The following is a 23,536-nucleotide window of genomic DNA, read 5'->3' as shown; positions in this document are numbered from 1 at the left end:
TCGGGCCTGTCTCTCGCCCCCAGGCCCTTGACCACCAAGCTCTGCTGCTGAGGGAGGTTGTTCATCCCCCAGGCCTGGGCAGCCTCTGCCAGAGTGCGGGGCTCAGAGCCTGAGGCCGGCCTGGGGTTGTGACCCCCGGGATTGCAGGTTTGGACCCCACGGGGCCCTCAGGTGGGGCAGAGGGCTGGTTGTCAGCGTCAGGCGTGCAGGGGCGAGGCCAGGCCCTCTTGCCCAGACCTTGCCCCGGGGTGCCCCCTCTGCCTCCTGAGCACCCGGGAGGGGTGGGTGAGGCCAGCAGGACGGGTTCTTCAAGGTTCTCTGCCTGAGCTGGTGGTTTCCTGCACCCTCATGTTCTTCCTGGAGAGAAAGACACAAAGATGCCCCAGAAATGGGCCCCGAGAGGTCAAGAATTGGCCAGGGGTCACACAGAATGTTGTGGGGAGAGCCAAGGCTGCGCCTGAGGGAGGCTTGAGGGGAAGCAGAGACCCTGGGGGGCAGAGGTGGGTCCCCAGGAGGATGCAGGGGCCAGGTTCCAGGTGGGTTTCTGACCTAGGCTACTTGGCCATTGTCCCTGATGCTCCCCCTCTTGCCACCCACATCCAAGCCATTGTAACTGTCAGTTTTATGCTTTAAATATTTCTCAGACTGGACCCCATCTCCTCACCTCCAGGCCCCCTCCCTCCCACCCACCCGAGGCCAGGCCACTGTCCTCTCCCACGGGACTGCGGCAATCGCCTCTTCCCTGCTCCAACCCTCACCCAACGACAGTCCCTTCTCCTCATGCAGCCAGAAAGATCCTGATCTCACCCAAGTCGTATCCAGTGCTTCCTCCCCCTACAACCTTCCATGGCTCTCAACTCACTCAGGGAAAAATACGAGCTCTTCACGGCGGCCACAGGCCCCTGCCCAGCCTCCCGTCTCAGAGCCATGGCCCACCACGACCACCACCAGCCCCCTCTGGCCCGTGGCCGCAGCCACATGAAACAACGGGCAATTCTCAACGCCCTTCGCTCTGTCCAGCCTCCAGACTTTGGCACATTCTGTGTCCTCAAACTGGAGCCCTGTTTGCGCTGTTTTTTATTCTTTTTTTAAGTCGAAGTGAAATTCACATAACACGAAATGAAGCATTTTCAAGGGCCAGTGACAGTACCTTCACAATACTGTTCAATCATCACTCTAACACTTCATCTTTTTAGTTGCCTAGATGTTACCTTCCAGAATGTTCCCTCCCCCAGGAAGCCCATCGAGACTCCACCTTCCCATATTTTGGCTTCAATGCCTCCTTGTGTTTCCCCACTGCAGCTTTGACCTGAAAGGGTTGTATTTGCCTCCATGTATCTGTGTCTCCCTCCAGAGTGCGAGCTGGCTGGACGCCAGAACCACGTCTGATTCTTTTCAGTGTCTCTGGCACCTACACATTGTGTGGCCTTGGACTAACCAGCTGCCACGATGAAAGGGGACAGAGAAGGGGTGGGGCCAGGGACTCGGTGACAGACAGAACAGACACTGTGCCCATCCCTGTGGAGCGGACGTCCCCCCCACCCCACCCCACCCCGCCGCCAGGGGAACACAAGCTGAGACCTGACAACTTCAAGATAGCATCACCAGGTCTCTGATGGCAAATCAGGGAGCACCTACGGGACTCCTGACCCGGCCTGGGGCTGGGAAGGCTCCCTGTGGGTGGCGTCTAAAGGGACCTGAGGTACAGAGAGGGGTGAACGGGATGAGGGGGGAGGGCCGGGCAGGAATATTCCCGAAAGAGACAACAACACGGACAGAAGCTGAGCCCAGTGGTTCCCAACCAGGTTGATTTTGCTCCCCTGGGGAGTTTGGCAAAGTCTGGAGATATTATTGGTTATCTGGAGGTGGGGGTGGAGGTCAGGGGTGCTGCTCAACACCCCCCAGAGCACAGGGCAGACCCCACCACAGAGAATATTCCCATCCCAGGTCGAGCGACCCTGGCCTACCTGCCGGCCCTCAGGGGAACTCGCTGAGTCTGGCGGGAGTGAGGGTACAGGGAGAGCTCAAAGAGAGGGAGGAAGGAGGGTCAGGCAGCAGCAGCCTCATCGGGGCTTTGCATAAGGGGACTGGAGGCTTGCAGGGGTGTGAGTGTTTGGGGGGGGGTGGTGCTGGGGTGTTGAGATTCCAGGCAGAGAGGATTTAGGCGGGAGAGGACCTTGCCGAGATTCAGGGTTCAGAAAGCTCCCTCTGGCCACACTGTGGACTGGACTTTAGGGGTGCCATAGTGGAATGTGGGAAAAATAGGTTTTCTTTAGTGCTGCGGAGTCAGGGAGGGCCTCCCTGAGAGGGTGACGTTTGAGCCAAGAATGAGGTAGTTGTGCAGTCTAGGGGCTGAGAAACCTAGGCAAACATGCATAGCAAGTGCAAAGGCCCTGAGGTGGGGACCAGCTGGGTGGGTTCTGGAAACAGGGTGGCTGAAGGGGAGAGATTGGTGGGAAATGCTATGTGGGGCCTTGGGGGCTGTGACAAGGACTTGGGGGTTATTCTAAGAGCCGACAGGAGCACTCGGGGGCTTTTTCACCAGAGGCGGGACATACTATACCTTGGGTTCTAACAGGATCCCTCTGACTGTGTGGAGAATGGATCACAGGGGTGATGGCAGAAGCAGGGAGACCAAGGGGGGAACCACTGCAGTGCTCCAGGTGAGCAGCGATGGGGCTGTGCCCAGTGGAGGCAGGGAGACAGAACGAGTTATTTAGGAGGTTCGATGTCGGATGAGAAGCAGAGCAGCGGGAGTGGCTCAGAAAGTCCTAGCTTGTTAAAGGGCCTGGATATGGATCCCCCATGGGTGTTTCTGGGTGCCCTGAGGGCCGCACCTCCCACCCCTTCCTGAGCTGTTCCACCCTTTCCATGGGTGCTCATAACTCCAGCACCTGCCAGGAGCCGGCCCAGGGCACGTGCCTGCAGGATTTTCTCAACGCTCCAGCCCTATCGGGCCCCTCACACTGGCTTCTTAAATAAAAGTCCAAAGAGGAAACGTCCCATGTTCCAAAGCCAGCTCTCAGAAGCACGGCTTTCTGCTGTCTGACAGGCCCGGGTTCGGATCCTGCCTCTACCATCACACCCAGCTGTGTGGCCTTGGGCAGGTCCTTCATGGCTCAGAGCCTCGGCTCCTCATCTGTCAAGAGGGCACAACATCCTCCTCCTCCTCCATCCTCCCTCCGAAGGTTGGTGTGAATTCCAAAATAAGATAACCTGGGGAAGGTCCCTGGCACATAGCTGGAGTGTTCAAGAACTGTCAGTGAACACTATTAGCACAATGTTATTATCCGGGCACAGAAAAGCATTCACTTTAAAAGCTCCCCTCCCCAGCTGGAAGGGCTGGTTCGAGCTTCAAATCACCAGAGACATTGGAACTGACGCGGGCCCACAAATAGAGGCCAGTGCAAAGCTCCCAGGAGGACAAACCATGGGGATGTTACCGTCACAATTGACAGCTGGCGAAAAACTGTGGTTTTCGAGGTGCTGCTGAGGAAAGGGGAGGGCTTTGGACCTGCAGCAGCCCAGCGCCGAACCCCTCCCTCATGCAGATGCTGTGGGACCTGGGGCACGTTCCCGAGCTTCTCAGAGCCTCAGTCTCCCCATCAGCCAAGTGGGAACTCTAAGCCCCTGCCGAGGTTGCTGGGAGGCAGAACTATACCCTCTCTGCTCTGCTCTCCAGACACGGGCAGTGACAAGCCTGCGGGGACAGCATCCCGGCCCCTTTGAGAACCAAGGGCTACTCCGTGTCAGGCGCTTGCCACTAGTGTCTCGTCGATGCTCACACCGTCCCTTCATCTCCTTCTCGCTGCAGACGAGGACGTGGAGCCCCAGCACCGAGGCCATACCAAGCGTGGCACCCTCCCTGTCAAGGTACCCCTCTCAGCCCTCAAAGACAGTCACAGGGACCTGTCATCCCACCCAGGAAGTGGGGTCAGATGGTGGCAGATTCACGGGCGTCTGTTGCATAATTAAGTGAGGGTGAAAAACGTTTGTCATTAAACAAGGGAACCAGGACATCGTCAGCCCCCACAACAGCTGGGATGGCTCAGGAAGGGGAGGCTGCCCTTCTAGCAGCCTGGAAGATTCTGCCTGGGCTGCGTCTACAGAGGTCCCAGCCCCCCCCCGCCCCCCTCCCCGTGCCTTCCCCACACACCCCCAGCACCACCTCTGAACTGCATGGCCTTGGGTCTGACCCTTCTTCTCTCTGAGCGTTGGCTACCCAGCCAGCAGCAAAAGCAGGGTCTGTCCCCGTTCTGTCTCCCCAGTTCCCACCTCAGGGCCTTTGCACTTGCCATTCTCCCTGATGGAAGGGTGTTTTCCACACCTAGACCTTCCCAGGGAGACCCCTTTTCCTCCTTCTGGACACAGTTCAGATGCCTCTCTTCCTAGAGTCCTCTCAACTGCCCTGTCACTGTCCTGTCACCCAGTTCTGTTTTCTCCAGAGCACTCACCATCCAAGATCATCTTGTTCATCTCCGTGTTGACTCATCTGTCGCCTGTCCTAGAGCTGGAATGTCAGCTCCAGAGGACAGGGAGCTTGTCGCGTTCACTGCTATGTCCACAATACCTAGTTCAGTGCCCGGCACATAATAGGTGCTCACTAGGTATTTGTTAAATAAACAAAGGCCCCCATGTCACTTTGTCTCCTTCTGTTTCACTCTCTAGTCCACAACTGTGGGGCCATTTTATAGATGAGAAAAACTGAGGTGGGTGAAAAGGGACACACCTCGCCAGGGACAGCCTCCACATCGAAAGTACTGCATGACAGCCATCGAGCCTCATCTCATAATCCACGGTTCGGGGACTCTAAAGCCAGGCCGACCGGGTCAAATCTCAGCTCTGCCACTCCCTGGCTGGGTGGCCTTAGACCAGTGACTATTCCTCTCTGGACCTCAGTTTCCTCATCTGTGAAAAACGGGATGGTTATACTTAACTCCCAGGGTTATTGTTGCAAGGGTCAAATGAGTTAATACGTAAAAAGTGTTGAGGCTAGTGGTATCCAATAAATGTCAGATACAGTGTCCCATAAAATATTTGTTGAATTAAGGAGGTGTGATAATTGTCCCATTTCACAGGCAGGGAAACTGAGACACGGGGAGGTGAAGCTAATTAGGCAATGGAACTGGGTATCAAGTCCATGTTTTTCCAACTCTAAAGGCCGCCCTTGTGCAAAGAAGGTAACGCTAGCCAGAAGCTGGCCTCAGGCCTCCCAGATGATGGAAGACCAATACTGCCTGCCAGCCCCCATTTCCTGTAAGGAGCCCCTCCCCACCATTCCCAGTCCATGGGGTTTGAGTGGGGCTGACCCCACTTCCAGCTTCAAGGATAGTCACATGATCTTTGTCACCAAACCCTATGGTCACAGAACCTGGCCATGGGTCATAGAGTTTGGTTCAGAAATGGCTACATAATCCAACCCAAGCCAATGAGATCCAGTCCTGGGACTTTCGTAGGAATAATTGAGAAAGAGCACTCACTTTTTCTGGGTAGTAGCAGTAATATTAATAGTAGTAATAAAATAATAGCTAATATTATAGAGCATAAGGTGTGTTAGGTGCTGTTTAGAACTTCACATATATTAATTAACTCAATCTTCCAGAGAGACAGAGAAAACTGATGATATCATTCAAACACCTGGATCCAGCTATGCCTGAAGCAAGTATACCCCTGGATTTTTTTTTTTTTTTTAACATGACCCAATAAATTCTCTTTTGCTTAAACTGGTTTGAGTTAGGTTTCTGTCCCTTAGAACCGAGAGAGCCCTGACTAACCCACCTGCCTTCCGGACATTATCTAAGCTTCTGTCTCTCCATCATTACTGAAGCCAGGGTGGCACGCCCATTAACTGTTTTATGCCCATAGCTGACTCACAGGTTTCCGCTCTAGTACTTGGTCCATCCTGCCCATACAGAGGCTTGCAGGTCTGCCCCCTTTCCCACGCACCCCAAGCCGAAGAGTGGGTGTGCAGATGTGTATGCACACCCTCGTTCCAGGAAGGTGCTCTATGGGGTTTGCTTCGCCCCAGAACAGACCTCATTATTAGTGTGATGACTATTAATAAAGAGTCCCAGTTTCCGCGCCAGGCCGGCTGCTTTGCATACATGGTGATCTCACCCAGTCCTCCCAACAACCCTCCGAGGCAGGCTTGTCATCCCCATTTTAAAAATGAGGAAGGTGAGGATCCAAGAAGCCAGGCCTGAGTCACACAGATCCTGAGCAGCAGAGTCTGCCTTCTCAAACGCCAGAGCTGGGCCCCCTCCAGGACATGGGGTCTGCTTACCCTGCTGTTTGAGCTCCAGGTCAACTGGGTATATAACACAAATGTTGAATCTACACGAATGGAGAACACACACACGCAGGTATTGTAGAGGTGTGGGATCTCGAAGTCTGCAGATGTGTGTAATATATGTGTAGACTCCATGCATGTGTATAGTGTATGTGTAAAACTAAGTGAGTGTCCATGTCTGTATGTGTAGCATCTACATGTGTGTTGAGTGTGAGCGTGTGTGTGTGTGTGTGTGTGTGTGTGTGTGTGTGTCTCACATGCGTGTAGAATCTCCTTGGTTCGTCCCATACAGCAGGAGGCAGTTGGGTGATCAGAGAAAATAGTGACCACGTCTTCCCACCTCTATGGTTACTGCACCAGGCCAGCCACTGTCCCCTCCCCTCTGGACTACTGCAGTTGCCTCCTCCCTGGCTTCCTTGCTTCTGCCCCTTCCCTGAACCCAGGGTCCATTCTCTGTCTTGGGCCAGAGGGATCCTATTAGAACCTAGATCAGATCAGGGCCTCCTGTGCTCAGAACCCTCCACGGTCCCAGGTGAGTTGGAGTAAAGCCAAAGTCCTCACAGGGGTACATAAAACTCTGCCTGGTCTGGCCCCTGTGATCTCCCTGACAGTATCAATCTCCCTCTTTGCACCTAGCCTCAGGACCTTTGCACTTGCAGTTCCTCTGCCTCAGATATGACTTCACTCAAGGGTCAGCTAAGTGTCACCACCCCAGAGAGACCTTCCCTGATCACCCAGTTGCTCCAGCTTCTCATCCTGCTTTGATGGGCTCAAGATCATCCCCACGCAGCATTCTGTGCTGGGCTATTGCTTGTCGGCCCATTGCCGGGCCTTCCACTAGGAGCTCACCTCCACCAGTGCAGAGACCTTGCCCCCCCCCCCCCGCCCCCATGACCACTTAGCACAGGAAGTCCTGGTGCCTGGCGCACAGGATGTCCTCAGCCAGTAGCCAATGGGCCACAAACCAAGCCAGGATTCAGGTCAGCCTTTGCCTTGTCAAATCTCCTTGCTGACCATACACAGGCCTCTCCCCACCACTGTCTTCTCTCCTCAGCCCCTCCCTGAGCCGGAGGCCTCCTGTCTGGCTCCCAGAAAAGGCTCAGATTCCCACACAGGGCCTCTCAGGTCTCTCCCAACCCTACAGTCCTGGCCTGACTATGTAGCGTTCTATTCCTTCAGGTCCACGGGGTCAGAGAGCGACGGCTCAACAGGCCTCCCCACCTGACCTCCCCTTTTGGGGCCACCACCACCTTCCTAATGCTCACAACGGTCTCCACTCTGCCCACACAGGTGAGACAGGGAGAAGGCAAGGGGCAGGAAAGCAGCCCCCCTGCCCTGCCAGGCCCATGCACCGGAGTCCAGAACCCTCACGGAGGGATACAATGGAAGATGCCGGGCCTGGTCTTTGGAGCTGACCTGAACCACCGGCTTACGCTACTCCATTTCCTGGCCGTTTAACAAACAGAAGCTTTCTCTGTTTGCATTTAACGGTTTATGTTTAAAAGGAGCAAAAAAGGGAAGTGGCAGGAGCAACTCCCCCATCCTAGGGCATTTATCGATGCTGAGCCCAGGTGGGAAATTCTGCCTTCCAGGGCAGTCCCTCATGCTCTTCAGGAACCCGTGTTCTGGATAGCCGAACGTCTGGATAACGGAGGATGACCTCCTTAACCAGGGAGCTGAGAAGTGCAGCCTGTGGTTGACTCTGACCTGCTGAGGAGCTCTGTGAGGCCAACACTTGCTTTTTCTGTTTTTCAAGCTTTAAAAAAAAAATTTTTTTTTTAAGTCATCTCTGCACCCAACGTGGGGCTCAAACTCACGACCCCGAGATCAAGAGTCACGTGCTCTACTGACCGAGCCTGCCAGGCGCCCCAACACTTTCTTATTTTAACAGCTTTATGGAGATATAATTCACATACCACACAATTCACCCCTTTAAAAAAGTGTACAAGTCAATGGTTTTTTAATATCTTCACAGAGTGGTGCAACCATTACCACAATCTATTTCCCTCCCCAAAATACCCCAGGTCCATTTACAGTCACTTCCCATTTCCCCTCACTCCTACCCCTGGTGACTACTGATCCACTTTAGATCAGTTCATATACATGGAAGCATACATTATCCAGCCATTCTTGTCTGCCTGCTTTCACTTAACAGAATGCTTTCAAGGCGCAGCCACACTGTGGCTGAACCAGTGCTTTACTCCTTTTTGTTGCTACGTAGTATTCCGTCGTACGGCGACACACGTTTTACCCTCCATCGGTTGATGGACACTTGGGTTGTTTTTGCCGTTTGGCTGTTATGACTAGTGTTGCCAAGAACATCCATGTGCACATGTTTGTTCAGATGTAGGTGTTCAATTCTGGGTACACGCTTGCAAGTGGCATTCTGGGTCATGTGGTAACCGTGTTGAACCTTCTGGGAAACGGCCGGACTGTTTTTTCCAAAGCGGCTGCACCATTGTACCCTGCCACCAGCAGTGTGTGTGCCTTCCAGTCAGTCCACAGGCTCGCCAACGCTTGCCACTGTTCATCTTTTTGATTATAGCCATTCTAGGAGGTGTGGGGTGATAGGCCGGTGCTTTTTCTCAATTAGCCAGAAACATTTAAAAACTGGGAGAGCTGAGGGGTGCCTGGGCGGCGCAGTCGGTTAAGGGACCGACTCTTGGTTTCAGCTCAGGTCATGATCTCAGGGTCATGAGTTCGAGCCCCACATGGGGCTCCACGCTCAGCAGGGAGTCTGCTTCTCTCCCTCTCACTCTGCCCTTCCCTCCCACACTCTCTCACTCTCTCTCAAATCAATCAATCAATCAATCAATCAATCAATCTTTAAGAAAAATTGGTAGAACTGATGTAAAGATCTGGATTTCTGGCTTCTCTTGGCAATAGCTCCTGGTGCGAGTGGGGCCCATTCGCAGAGGGAGCTGGGTCACCACCATCCCCAGGCCACCGTAGTCCTCCTCCAGCTGCCCACCTCATCGAGAGGGCCTTGGGCCTCTCTGCCAGTGAGGTCTGTAACACTCTCTGAGCCCAGCTGAGGTTTGCAAAGATGATGAACGGTCATCGTTTGGCCTTTCTGGAGTCATCTTCCCTCACGCCAACCAGGAGGTTAGCTGTGAGTGTGGGTCATGGTATTCCACCCAGACGGGCTGTATCCTCGTGATGACCCTGGAAGGATTCATTGTCCCTATTTCCAGATGTGGAGATAGGCTCCCAGAGGAGAGGGGACAGGACTGCCCTAGGTCACATGCTGGTGGGGACCAAGGCTGGGATCTGGGGTCAGAGGTCTGACCCCACAGCCCTGTGTTCTCCTGCGACATCACAAGCTCCCTCAAAGTCCTCTGGCCCTTCTCCCCACACCCAACACCTACCTTTACCTTTGCAGGGGAGGCCTTGGGGGAAGATCTCTTTCTTGAAAGAATTACATTAAAAAGCCTAGAAAGGCCACAGTGTTCCCAGCTCAGAGTCTCACCAGTTCTGATCTTACAGGTATGAGCAGTCTCGGTTTCACGTGTCAGGCCTTCGACTGACTGACCGTCCTCAGGGGTCCGTGGGCTCCGGGCGGCAGGGCCCTTCCCTGCACACTGACTTCCACGGGCCCGGTACAAAGCACCGGCGGACGCAGACTCTGCTACGGGAATATCTGTTTGATAGAAATAAGTGAACCGATGATACCTTCTAAAAAGGAATTCCCCATTTTTTTTGCTTCTTATTTTTCTACAGAGGTGTTTTGTTAAATATCTAACTAAACGTGGTTGAATTTCTATACCAGACAGCTTGGGTTCAAATCATGACTCCTTCGCTTATGAACTAGCTAGCCTCTCTGGGTCTCATTTTCCTCATCCAGAAAATGGGGAGAAGCACCATACCTATCTTGACTGTTAACACACCTAAGTGCTCAGGACGCCACTAGGTTTGGTAGCCAACCATCACCAACACCATCGTCAGCATTTCTGTTTTCATCTGTGAACCAGGCCAGGGGCTTACAGGACCAAGGTCAAGGGAGGTTCGATGCTGGGGTGACTCAGGTTCCGGGCTGCATCATGGAGGGTTCACAGGAAGGGCCATGGTGAAATGACCAGGAACTGAGTGTTCCATGGCATGAGGGGAAGTGAATGAATGGCGGTTAGCATGAGCTGGAAAACACACACTCACCTGAGTTGCTCAATCCATCTGGTGACGGCAAGGCCCCCTGTCCCCCTGGGGGAGTCGGGTGCGGGATCTGGGGCCGGAAGGGGCTCAGGGTGCAGTGTGGAGGTGCTGGGGAGTCTGGCTGCATGAGGAAGGAGGCCCAAGCCTGAACACTGGAGGCTCTGGAGCATGTAGTAAGACCCCCAAGGCCTCGAGGGGAAGGTCCTCAAGCCGCGGTGACACTGCGGGGTCTTTGAAGAAGGAGTGAATGCTGCCTCTGCTGTTCATGGCTTCAGACCAGGGTGTTCCTCAGCCTCCCGCCTTCCTGGAACCCCTCTCCTTTCCTCTCAAGATGGGGAGCCTGGAGTCTCCCCCACCTCAGCAGCAGAGGTGGCTCATGCTTCTTACAGCTTCATTACCTGCTTTGGTTGCATCCTTTCTTTCCACCTTAGTCTCCCCTCTGGAGGCTGCCAGTCTCGTTCTGCACCTGCCACCCACACTGGGTCAGCAGAGTTCCTCTGTCCCTTTCCCCAAGGAATAACAACAACAGCAGTAATAGTAATAGCTCACGTTTGTTGAGCACTGACCATGCACCTGTTACTGTAATGGAAATAATTCATTTAATCTTCATAACACCCTGTGAAATAGGTGGTCCCATGACCATCCCCAGTTCACAGACGGGGAAACTGAGGCCCAGAGAGGCCAAGTTTGAGTGTCATGGAGAAGCTGATAGGTGGTCTCTTGGGAGTCCTCCTGCCTGAGCCCTGCGGACATTGCCAGGCCACAGAATGTGTCTGACAGCCAGATGAGGATCTGTGTGTCCAACCTCCCTGGCAGTGAAAGTGACCTCTACTCAGGAGGCAGGTGGGAAATGTCGAGAGCAATTTGGAAACAACAGCTTATCTACAGGATTTGGCACATTGGTGCAATGCTCTTGGTTGTAAGGAATAAGAACCCAACCTAAAGAGGCTTTAAGAACAAGGAAACTTATTATCTCATGGACCCTTGGAAGCGATGGGGAATCAGGGACTGGTTAATTCAGCAGCTTAGTGACATCAGCAAAGACCCGGGTCTCGGGACTTAGGCTTTGCCCTCCAACTGGTTTTCTTCATTCACTCAAATTGGCTGCCATTGCTCCAAACATCATGACCTCTCCCCCAACCAACACTAGAGAGAAAAGAGCCTGTTTCTTTTTTTTCCCCTTTAAGAACTTTCATATATATATATATATATATATATTTTTTTTTTTTTTTTTTTTAGAGGGAGAGAGACAGAGAGAGGGCACATGAGCAGGGGGAGGAGCAGAGGGAGAGGGACAAGCAGACTCCGTGATGAGTGCCAGCCCCACACCGGGCTCGATCTCACGACCCCAAGATCATGACCTGAGCCAAAATCAAGAGTCGGATGCTTAGCCGACTGAGCCACCCAGGCACCCCTAAATTTTTTTTTAATGTTGGTATCACTGGAAACTCCACAAATGTTGTTTTATAAATACTCTTTTTTATTGTAGTGACAGCATTTAACATGAGATCTTTTTCACAGATTTTTAAGTGTGCGATACAATGTTGTTAACTATAGACATGATGTACAACAGATCTCTAGACCTTAATTCATCTTGCATAACCAAAACTTTATACCTGTTGAATAGCAACTCCCATTTCCCAATCCCCCAGCCCCTGTGAACCACCATTCTACTCTCTGCTTCTGTGAGTTCCACTATTTTAGATACTTCACATAAGTGGAATCGTACAGTAATTGTCCTTCTGTGACTGGCTTACTTCACTTAGCATAATGATCCAGCAATCCCGCTTCTGGGTATTTATCCAAAAGAATTGAAATCAGGATCTCTTCAAGAGATATCTGCACTCCCCTGTTCACAGCAGCTAAGATGTAGAAACAACCTAAGTGTCCATTGGCACATGAATGGATAAAGAAAATGTGGTCTTTACATACAATGGAGTATTTTTCCATCTTAAAAAGGAAGGAAATCCCACATTATGGTTAATGAAATAAGCCGCTGACTCTCTTGAAGAGCAAGGAACCCTTTCCCGGAAGCCCCCAGCAGATTCCCCAGAGGGTATCACGGGGCCAGAATTTCGTTCCACGTGCAGCCTAAGCCAATCACCGGCAAGGGCAAAGGGGTCACTGTGATTGGCTTAAAACAACTGGAACTGGCCACGCCCCACCCCACCCCGGCCCCCGGAACTTGACGGAAGCCCATCTTCTCTGAGTCTATGGGATGGTGGGCAGGGAGGGCCTGAGCAAAATGCATTCAGTAGGAAGGAGGATTTGGGAGGAACGACCGAAACAAGGAGTAGCTAGCTCATTACAGGATCAGCACATCCACCTCGTGCTATCTGGACCCTCGTGCTTCTGTCTTTGTTTCTGTGTTTTTGTTAACCTGATTCTCCCTCCCCTCATAAATTCTGCAAGCTCCCCTGTTCCTCCAATAAATTCCCCTCCCAGCTAAGCTGGCCAGATGTGATACCCACCCCCCGCCTCCAACATCATCCTCAGCCCGTTATCACCACCTTATGATTGCTGGTATATATCCAGCGCTTGCCACATGCCAGGTCTGGTGCAAAGTGCTTTCCTTAAACCAGCGGTGAGTTTACCCCACAGGAGACATGTGGCAATGTCTGAAGACATCTGTGCTTGTCACAGCTCCAGGCATGGGTGCTACTTGCATCTAGTGGGTAAAGAAATGAGGGTTCTGCTCAACTATCCTACAGGGCACAGGATGGCCCCGGGACAAAGAATGATCCGCCCCACAAATGCCGATAGTGCGGAGATTGAGAAAACCTCTCCTAACCAATTCTGGAGGAAGAAATTCTGATTAGGGCACTTCACAGAGAAGTTCTGCTCCAGAATGCCCTTTATGTCCAGGTTTGAAAAACTTGCCTGACATTATCAAGCAAAGAATGGTCAAGAAGCATCCTCTGCGTGCCAAGGCCCCTGCTGAGCAGCCATCGGGCTGAAGGCCTGGCCTTAAAATGAGCCCATTTTACTTCTTTAGGTTATTCTATTTGCCCCCCTGCCTTGTTTCAGAAGTTGCTCAAGGCAGCTAGAACCAGTGATCATTACTCGCGTCATCCAAGAGTGAGGAAAGAAACAAGCACATCAGCTCCGTGGGTAAAGATTCAGAGCAGTTCCTCGAGAGGTAATTTCACACAGGGCCACGCAGAGAGGGCTAAGCAGTGAGATGGCAAGAGATAGATTGTGAAGAAAGCTCATGTCTTTGTCAGGAATTCTTGCAATTCAAGCAATGGAAACCTAACCCAAAAAAGCTTTAAAAGAGAGAATGAGAGAGAAAAATATCTTGGCTTATATCACTAAGAAGTTCAGGGTTATTCTCCTTCAGGTACAGCTGGATCCAGGAGCAGCAATGATGTTTTTGGTACTTGAGCTGTGTCCATCTCTCAGCTCCACTTTGCCTTATATTGGCTGTATTTTCAGACACTCTTTGCTATTGTGATGACACAGAAGCCACTGTTGCTCCAGGCTGATATCACATTAGCTCAGCCATCTCAAGGCAACGACGTCTTCTCTTCTTTTCCAGAGAATTGGGTTCTGTTGGCTTTGATTGGATCGGTGTCCATCCGTGAACCAATCACTGTGGCCAGGGGCCTGGGAGGTTCTGATCGGCCAGGCCTGGGTCCTGAGTCTACCCCTGGGGATGGGGTCAGCTCACCTGATACACACAGACCAAGAAGGTAGAGATACCCCAAGGAAACTCGCAGCCTCTTCTCCAGCAGAGAGGGCAAATGGGTGCTGGGTGGGTCCAGAGCACTGCAAATGCAGCATCTAACAGTTCGCTCGCCAGATCTAACCAGGATCTGCTCGGGGCCTGGCATCGAGCCCAGAAATGAATCTGGCACCTTTCTGCCCTCTGGGAGGAGGCCAAGATATAAATAAGTGAAATTCAAAGCGCCGTGTGATATGTCCTGGGAGAAAGAAACAAACAAAAGGCTATCGACACTGGAGGCACGGCCTCTAAAGTCATCCCTGCGGTGGGATGAGAAAGGGCACCAGGTGGCAGGAATGGCACGAGCAAGGCTGAGGAGGTGGGCAGGGACAGGGCGTGCTGGAGGAGCCCAGGGTGGTCTGCTTCACTGGCCAGGAGGGGGGTGAGGCTGCAGAGGTCAGGGGAGATGGCTCAGGGCCAGGCTAACCCAGCCCAGGTGTTTGGACTTTATCCAGGTGCCAGGGAGCCATCAATGGTTCTAGAGCAGAAGAGAGACAGGGGCTAGAGTTGTGCCTTCTGAAAATGAACTCGACGGATGTGGAAGAGGAAACAGGGACAGGCTGGGAGGGCAACTGAGCAGCTGCTGCAGTTTTCCTGGGGCAGGTGCTGGGCATCTGGACCAGGACAAAGGCAGTGGCAAGGTGCAGGCCCAGGCAGCGGCTTTCCTTTTCCACCTCCAAAACACCCCAACTCAGCACCCCCTGCACTGAGCACAGCCCCTGCTCCCCAGGACTGCGCCTTCCCCCTCGTCCCCATTACAGAAAATGGTCCCACCAGCCTCCCGGTTATGAGACCAGAAACCCCGGAGTCGTCCCAGACTCCTCTCCTTCCCCTGCCAGGGCCCCCAGCAGGCAACACTGTAACTCCCACTTTCAAAATACGCCCTAGGGGGCGCCTGGGTGGCTCAGTCGTTAAGCGTCTGCCTTCGGCTCAGGTCATGATCCCAGGGTCCTGGGATCAAGCCCCGCATCAGGCTCCCTGTTCGGCGGGAGGCCTGCTTCTCCCTCTCCTGCTCCCCCTGCTTGTGTTCCCTCTCTCTGTGTGTCTCTCTCTCTGTCAAATAAATAAAATCTTAAAAAAAAACCAAACAAACAAACAAAACAAAATACGCCCTGGATGCCATTTCTCGCCATGTCCGTGCCAGCACTCTGGGCCAGGTTGCTCATTCCTGATCCCCATCCCCACCCTCATTGCCACCCCCCCCCAACCAGTGTATTCTCCCCAGCGCAGCCACAGGGATCCTCTAAAAGGACAATGCTTCTTTTGTGACATGAATTAAAAAGGCGGTTCCTGCACTGTCCTGCTCAGAGCCCTCCAGTGGGTCTTCATCACCTTTAAAAGGAACTCCAAGATTCCCTGGCCTGGAGGCCTTTTCGTTGTCCCCCGGGGGCAGGGCACACAGTAGGTGCTCAATAAATGTGGGGAGAATGGAGGACCGGAAGACAGAGGCCTGAACCCTGGCAGTTGCTTGCGGACAGAACAGGGGTCTGTGGGCAGATGTCAAGTTACCCAGTTACGCTGAACAAGCCCCCAGAGGCCCGCTGGGCCCCGAGGAAGGGAACACAGAGACCCCCTCCCCCGCCCTACTGCCCACATTTACAGAGCAGCCCCGGAGCCTGCTCCACGCCCCCAGCCAGGCCAGGGTGTCAGGGGCAAAGGAGGAAGGAAGCGAGAGGACAGAGCAAGCTTGTTCTTTGCCTGGGCCCCGATCCCCTTCTCCAGCTCCTGGCTCTCCCCAGGAAGTCAGGGACACAGAGCCAATGAGCAGGTGGCAGGAAGCCGGACGCAGGAGCTTGGGGGACCACCACACTACCTAATCAGGCTCCAAGCCTCTACTTTCATTCTTTCTTAGAAAGATGGGATGGTCAGAAAGCCGCCTCCTCGACAAACATGTTGGACTTGACAAACACCTACCCACATGATTCCTTGTGCCCGCGGCAGTACACTGCGGCTAGGGTTAGCAGCCGGCTTTGCCCCTGGCCCTGAGAGTTCTAGTCGCTATTGTTGACAGAGGGGTGGGAATCCCGGGGGTGGTGCAATGGGGGTGGTCAGGCTCCAATACTGAGGGATGTCCTGAGAGAGCAGAGACCGTTGAAGCCTCTGGATAAGCCATGGCCAGTTGGGGAAACTGAGTCACGGATCCCTCGCAGGGGCACGAAACCACCAGCTCATAGCACCTGCCAGAGCCAACCTGTCTTCAAACCCTGGAGACTAAAGACAGGAGACATCCGGCACAGGGAGGGCTAAGCAGATCTAGAAGGGAAGAACAACATGCAGAAAATGGAATGGCGACCCCAATTCCCAAAGCGGGCTGACTGGGCTCTCATGCTTCCACATTCCCCACCCCTGGACCACTCCCCAGGGAAGACTAATGAGACTCAGGTTCCACTTATTATGTGTCAGGCCCTGTTCCAGCATTTTACATGTATTACCTGGTTTCATTCACTCAGTAAAAATTCACTGAGCACCGACCACGTGCAGGACACTAGTCTAGACCTTAGTACCGAGCAAACCCAGACTTCCTGCTTTCATGGAAGTTCCACAGCCAATAAATATAACATGGGGTGTGTTCGCAGGTGGCAAGGGTGTTGGAGAAAGAGAAAGCAGATATGGATAGGTTATCAGTGGCACACTTTAGAGGTCAGTATGAACGCTGGCCCCATTTTGTAGATGAGGAAAGTGGAACACAGAGAGACTCTGTGACTTGCTCAAGGTCACACAGCTTTTAAGTGGCAGAGACAGGATTTGGAGCCACGCCCTCTGGCTCCAGAGTCCCGGTTCCTGAGAAGAGGAGGATGCCAGGTCCTCTGTCTTTAGCGCAGACACCCCCAGAGCATCGGGACAGGAAGGGACTTGGGGGAGGGGTGGGCAGGCAAGGTGAGGAGAATGCGAGCCGGCTCTGGCATTGGGCCCGCTCCCACACTTCCAGCCTTGGAAGGCATTTCTCCTTCCTGGGTCTCAGTTTTCACCTCTGCAAAATGGGGAGTTGGGCAATTCCTGCTGGAGTGCAGGCACCCTGAGGTCACGGGCGTGGGACTGCTTCGTGAAATGCACCATGGTAGCCCCGCCAACAGCGTTTATGCTTGCCCCCCAGTCCACTCTCCACCCACAGCCAGAGGCATCTCCACCAAACTCCACCAGACCTGGTCGCTCCCGATGCAAGCCCTCCCTCCAGCTCCATCTTACTCCGAAGGACGGTCCCGTGGCGTCCCCCCATCGCTCGCTCTGCTGCAGCGGCCCTGCTCCCCAGCAGCTCCTGCTCAGCCCCCCGCCTTCTCCTGCCTCCTGGCTTTTGTGCAGGCTGGCTCCTCCATCCGAAAGCCCTTTCCTCGCTGGGCCTCACCCGAAGCCAATGCTCTGTAGTCCCGTTGGCGTCAAGACCCTCCAGAGACAGACCCAGACAGGCCCACTCAACACACCGGAGCACGCAACCAAAACTCTACGGAGACGGGGCTAACACAGAGGCAGATACAGAAAACGGGCGGCTACACACGGGGAGACATACCCTGGCGGACGCAATAGACACCAAAAGCCACAAGGCTGCTCAGACACACCACCGCAGTGTGCAAGACGTGTGTGGGCCCATTCAGAGACAGTGTGAGCAACACACACCCCTCTGTGCGCGCACACACACACGCACACACCTCCCTCGGGCGCCCGGAACAGCCCCACACCAAGTGTCCTGGGACAGGGACCGCCCGCAGCCAGCCATGGCGGCAAGGTGTCCTGGAGAACAATGGCCCCCTCCCCCACCCGCCGCACAGACACAAGGAGCCATTGTCAGCCTGGCTGGCCTGGCAGCTGTCCCTGCGTGTGGGGGCGGAAGGCAGGAGGCTCCCCAGGCCCACTCGCTCCCACCTGCCCACCCAGGGACCCTGCCTCCTCCCGAGCCTCCTGCCTGGTCCTGCAGACCTCGAGGGGCTTAGCTCGCTGGCCCACCTTCTTTCCCCTTGGGGTGGATGAAAGCTCTTCCAGGCGCAGGATTACAAGGGGCAGGGCTTGGTGGTCCAAAGTGTGGAACGTAGATCCAAACCCACCTGTCGTGTGATGTTGAGCACGTGACTTCGCCTCTCCGGGCCTCGGTTTTCGTGACTGTAAAAGGAGATAATGCTACCTGCGACTTCACGGGGTGGGTAGGATCATACGTGGCAGGGCACACAAAATGCCGAGGCAAGCGGGCAGCCCGAGACCTGGGAGGCCTGGGCTCCAGGGCCAACCCTGTCACTTCCTTGCCGTGAGGCCTCGAGCGCTGGACAGCCCCTCTCTGCACTGTGGTCTTCTCATCGTGGGAGGCGGATGACCACCGTCCCTCCCTCCGAGGACGCCCGTTCCGTGAAACCCTCACACAGGAGGCCCACGACAGGCCTGCACACAGTAGGCACTCAAACAGCACTGGCCATGATCATTATCTTACGTGGACTTACTTGTTTGTTCATTTATCCCTTCTTTTCGTTCATGTGACCAGTATTTTCTGCGAACCTCCTAGGTGCTGTGACTGGTGCTAAGTCACCCAGAAGTTGCTCCGTTCCTCTAGGCCGCAGTGGGCCCCCACAGGTGTTTGTTGACCGACTGAGGGAGAGAAGGCAATTCAGTCACCATCAGCATCGCCAGGGACCCCCCGAGTGTCCTGGGTCAGGTCAGGTGGCCTAGGTCAGCCTCGCAGGGGCTTGTGACCTCGGATGAGAGCTCTTTGTCTGTAAAAACAGGCACAGGACCGCCGAGCCCTGCTCCACACGCAAGGCTGTGCTGAGGTCAAAGCCAGGCGGAAAGAGGGGAAGTGCCACTCCGTGAGTCACGATGTTGCCGGGGCCCGGTTCCCTCGCACCCTTAGGTCTCTATTCCCGTGGAGCTGCCCCCAGGCCGCTGTCCCACCTTCTAATCCCTGTTGCCACCCTGGGATCAGTTTCATCAATCAGGACACTCTCAGCACTGACTTCAGATTGTACATGTATTGATGTGTCCGGTTTATTATCTCCCCCTAAACCAGGGTTTCTCAGGGCGCCTGGGTGGCTCAGTTGGTTGAGTGACTGCCTTTGGCTCAGGTCACGATCCTGGAGTCCCGGGATCGAGTCCCGCATCGGGTTCCCTGCTCAGCGAGGAGTCTGCTTCTCCCTCTGACCCTCTTCCCTCTCGTGCTCTCTCTCTCTCATTCTCTCTCTCTCAAATCAATAAATAAAATCTTTAAACCAGGGTTTCTCGATCTTGGACGTTGGGGCCAGATCATTCCTGGTCGTGAAGCGCCGTCCTGTGCCCTTCAGGAATCATCTAGCAGCTCCCCTGGCTTCGACCAATGAGATGCCCTCCCCCACGTCACTGTGACACCATGGATGCGTCTCAGCAGTGCCGAAGGTCCCTGGGGAAGGAAACAGTGCCCAGCTGAGAGGGGTTGGCCTCGATAACCAGCTCCAGGAGGGCAGGGACTTTGAGCTCTTTGGTTTCCTGCTATATTCTCCGGTGCATACAGTACGCATTCAACACATACTTGTCAAGTGAATCTTGAACAGATGAATTCCATGGACATGTGCTGTTCCCCTTTCCTGGAATGCTTTTCCACTCCTTTGTCTGGTGAACTCCTATTCGTGCATCAAGATCCTAGTAGGCAGCATATATTAGGAAAGCGGGCTGAGCGGGGACTGGGGTGAAGAGGAGAGGACCTACTATGTGCCGCTCTGAACGTGGGCACCCCCAGCCCATTCCCGCCTTTCTCTGCCCTGCAGGGATGTGGCCCCAGTCTAGCTAGATCTTCTCATTTTTCTTTTTTTTTTAATTTTTTTATTGTTATGTTAATCACCATACATTACATCATTAGTTCTTGATGTAGTGTTCCATGATTCATTGTTTGTGCATAACACCCAGTGCTCCACGCAGAACGTGCCCTCGTTAATACCCATCACCAGGCTAACCCATCCCCCCACCCGCCTCCCCTCCAGAACCCCCAGTTTGTTTTTCAGAGTCCATCGTCTCTCATGGTTCGTCTCCCCCTCCGACTTACTCCCCTTCATTCTTCCCCTCCTGCTATCTTCTTCTTTTTCTTTTTTCTTAACATATGTTGCATTATTTGTTTCAGAAGTACAGATCTGTGATTCAACAGTCTTTTTTTTTTAATTTTTTTATTGTTATGTTAATCACCATATATTACATCATTAGTTTTTGATGCAGTGTTCCATGATTCATTGTTTGTTCATAACACCCAGTGCTCCATGCAGAACGTGCCCTCCTCAATACCCATCACCAGGCTAACCCATCCCCCCACCCCCCTCCCCTCTAGAACCCTCAGTTTGTTTTTCAGAGTCCATCGTCTCTCATGGTTCGTCTCCCCCTCTGACATACTCCCCTTTTCTTCCTCTCCTGTTATCTTCTTCTTTTTCTTTTTTCTTAAAATATGTTGCGTTATTTGTTTCAGAAGTACAGATCTATGATTCAACAGTCTTGCACAACTCACAGCGCTCACCATAGCACATACCCTCCCCAATGTCTATCACCCAGCCACCCCATCCCTCCCACCCCCCACCACTCCAGCAACCCTCAGTTTGTTTCCTGAGATTAAGAATTCCTCATATCAGTGAGGTCATGTGATACATGTCTTTCTCTGATTGACTTATTTCACTCAGCATAACACCCTCCAGTTCCAGCCACGTCGTTGCAAATGGCAAGATCTCATTCCTTTTGATGGCTGCATAATACTCCATTGTGTATATATACCACTTCTTCTTTATCCATTCATCTGTCGATGGACATCTTGGCTCTTTCCACAGTTTGGCTATTGTGGACATTGCTGCTATAAACATTGGGGTGCACATACCCCTTCGGGTCCCTACATTTGTACCTTTGTGGTAAATACCCAGTAGTGCAATCGCTGGATCGTATGGTAGCTCTAATTTCAACTGTTTGAGGAACCTCCATACTGTTTTCCAGAGGGGTTGCACCGGCTTGCGTTCCCACCAACAGTGTAGGAGGGTTCCCCTTTCTCCGCATCCCCGCCAACATTTGTCGTTCCCTGACTTGTTAATTTTAGCCATTCTGACTGGTGTGAGGTGGTATCTCATTGAGGTTTTGATTTGTATTTCCCTGATGCCGAGCGATGTTGAGCACTTTTTCATGTGTCTGTTGGCCATTTGGATGTCTTCTTTGGAAAAATGTCTGTTCGTGTCTTCTGCCCATTTCTTGATTGGAGTATTTGTTCTTCGGGTGTTGAGTTTGATAAGTTCTAGAGGGGGGAGGGTCAGAGGGAGAAGCAGACTTCCTGCTGAGCAGGAAGCCCGATGCGGGACTCGATCCCGGGACTCCAGGATCATGACCTGAGCCGAAGGCAGTTGCTTAACCAACTGAGCCACCCAGGCGCCCCTAGATCTTCTCATTTTTCAAGTGAAGCTGGAGAAAATGGATTTTATGTGAAATCTCCTTGTCTTTCAAATGTTGGCAACTGATACACATTTTTAAAAACATTTCAAAGGCCAAACCAAACATAACCCTGGACTGGATTTGGCCTGTGGGCAGCCTGTCAGCAAGGTCTGCTCTAGGCCGCATAATGGGTACGGTCACCTTCGAGTATGCTAAAGGGTTAGCAGACTGTCCTCCCGAGAGTCTCACTTGCATCCCCTTTGCTGTAGCAGTTGTGGGAGGGGCCCTCAGACAGCCAAGGCAACTCTGATGGGCAAAGAGGCAAAACCTCCAGCTCCAGGTGAGACCCACAGGCAAAGGCCCAGCCCACCCTAGACTAGACTTTGTGGCTCCCAAATTCCTAAATGCCAGGCCTAGGGAAGACCACACTCATGTCAGGCCTGTTCCTCCCCAGACTACTTAGCCTCTCTCAGAAGTAAAAGCAGGGAAACCAAGGCAGGGCGGGGCTTCGTGGGGACCTTGGCTGATAGTCTGTTGGGCAGGCTCCGAGGGAGCCAGGAGACAGACTTCTCTGGAAAGTCCCTCTTGTCCAGGAACTGGCTGGGTGCCGGGGAGAGAGGACACCCGAGTCCCCTGGTCTCTGAGGCTCCGGCAGCCAGCTCCTTGAGTGTCTGCCCTTCCTGGGACAGAATGTTCCAGAAACAGAAAATTGAAAAAGCCCCTCTCTGGGAATCCTGAGCCCCCTTGATGGGAACTGTGAGACTGCTGGGCGGGGACATGAACCTGGTCCCAAGGATCAGTGTTGCCTGGAGACCCTCAATGCCGGAGCCAACTCCCCACTGCCCTCAGCCCTCTCAAGGGTCTGAAGGGCCCCATCAGCCATTTCCCTCAGCCTGATACTAACCAGCCAGCCCAGTTCGTATCCATCATTCAGGAGGCCGAGAGCCCCACAGACAAGACTTCAAAGCCTCTTCCTGCTGTGTGAGCTGAGGCAGATCATTGGGCTGTCAGGACTTGGTTCTGTATCTGTAAAAGGCATCCTTCTATGGCAGGAAGTCAATGAGCACATGGCACAGGATTGGTGCCAGGAAGGGAGAAAAGGAAGTAATGTTTAGTGAGCAAGTACTCTGTGCTGGTGCCGAACCATCTATGTACATCTCTCTTCATCCTCCCCGTATAAACCTGCACTTGTTCAGTCAACAGACCTTTGGGGAGCTTCTACCATGTGTCAGGCTCCAAAGAGTACATGGAGAATAACAGAACTGAACTCTGTGTCCTTGGAGCTCAGGGTCTGGAGGGTGGGGAGTAACAAACTTCCAAAATTATAATGTTAAGTTGTTGGGGGAAATCAAAGCCCGGTAAAAGGATAAAGAGTAAAAGCGGTTTAAAAGAGGAGGTCAGAGCAGGCCTCCTGGGGGCATTTAAACAGAGACCTGAATAGGGTAAAGGAGAGGTATCTGGGGGGAAGGGTGTTACAGAAAGAAGGAACAGCAAGTGCAAAGGCCCTGAGGCAGGGGTGTATTTAGCATGTTTGGTGGAATAACAAGGAACTCAGTTTAGCCAGAGGGGAGGGAATGAGCGAGAATAGAGGGAGATGAGGTTGTAAGGGGGAGTGGAGAGCAGATCATGTGGGACCTGAGTAGGCCACAGGGAAGATGGGTTTTTCTTTTTCTGCCAAGTGAGGTGAGAGCCAACGGGAGGGTCCTGAGTAGTGGAGGGCCATGACCTGACCTGCTACTATTATCCCCATCTCAGAGATGAGGAAACTAAGGCTCAGAGAGGTGAAGTTACTTGCCCCAGGTCACAAACCCAGGAAATGGCAAAGGTGGAATTTCAACCCTTCTCTGTGTGACACCCAGAGTCTTTCCATTTCCTTGACGGGCTCTGGTTCTGGTGCGAGTCAGGGGGCCAATCAGGTGAGGGGGGAGAAGTCCTCTTAGAGCCACTCTTTGCAGTCTCCTGCCTCTCTTCCCCACTTGTGCTTTCTCCCTCGCCCTCAGCCATCCCATAGCTGTCCGGGGCCTGGGTGAGCG

At 53.2% G+C, this 23,536-nt stretch overlaps 2 long non-coding RNA genes across 9 annotated transcripts in view; both read right to left on the bottom strand.

Annotated features, from left to right (window-relative positions):
* Positions 1-8,232: 8,232 nt before the first annotated feature.
* Positions 8,233-11,668, bottom strand: LOC148163616 (uncharacterized). 2 transcript variants are annotated; one of them, XR_015769035.1, is made up of 2 exons: positions 10,156-11,668; positions 8,233-9,929 (listed from the first exon to the last, which is right to left on the bottom strand). It is a non-coding gene; the product is annotated as an uncharacterized LOC148163616 (long non-coding RNA). The 2 variants fall into 2 exon arrangements; XR_015769036.1 differs by having other exon boundaries at positions 10,177-11,668.
* Positions 11,669-11,897: 229 nt separating this feature from the next.
* Positions 11,898-23,536, bottom strand: part of LOC114225502 (uncharacterized) — a 69,271-nt gene continuing 57,632 nt past the window's right edge. For 3 of the 7 annotated variants that reach the window (XR_015769028.1, XR_015769029.1, XR_015769031.1), the window contains 3 exons: positions 22,408-22,546; positions 18,587-18,731; positions 15,374-18,254 (listed from right to left, as the gene is read on the bottom strand). This is a non-coding gene — a long non-coding RNA (uncharacterized LOC114225502). Of the gene's footprint in view, positions 14,362-15,373; positions 18,732-22,407; positions 22,547-23,536 lie in introns of those variants that run through there. The other 4 variants (XR_015769030.1, XR_015769034.1, XR_015769033.1 and 1 more) reach the window with 4 other exon arrangements.

This window comes from Eumetopias jubatus, unplaced genomic scaffold (assembly GCF_037043125.1).
Source record: "Eumetopias jubatus isolate StellerSeaLion01/CBP00866 unplaced genomic scaffold, mEumJub1_p1.0 scaffold_9, whole genome shotgun sequence".
NCBI classification, from domain to species: domain Eukaryota; kingdom Metazoa; phylum Chordata; class Mammalia; order Carnivora; family Otariidae; genus Eumetopias; species Eumetopias jubatus.
Note: the sequence above shows the minus strand (reverse complement) of the source record. Positions and strands in the feature narration are given on the sequence as shown.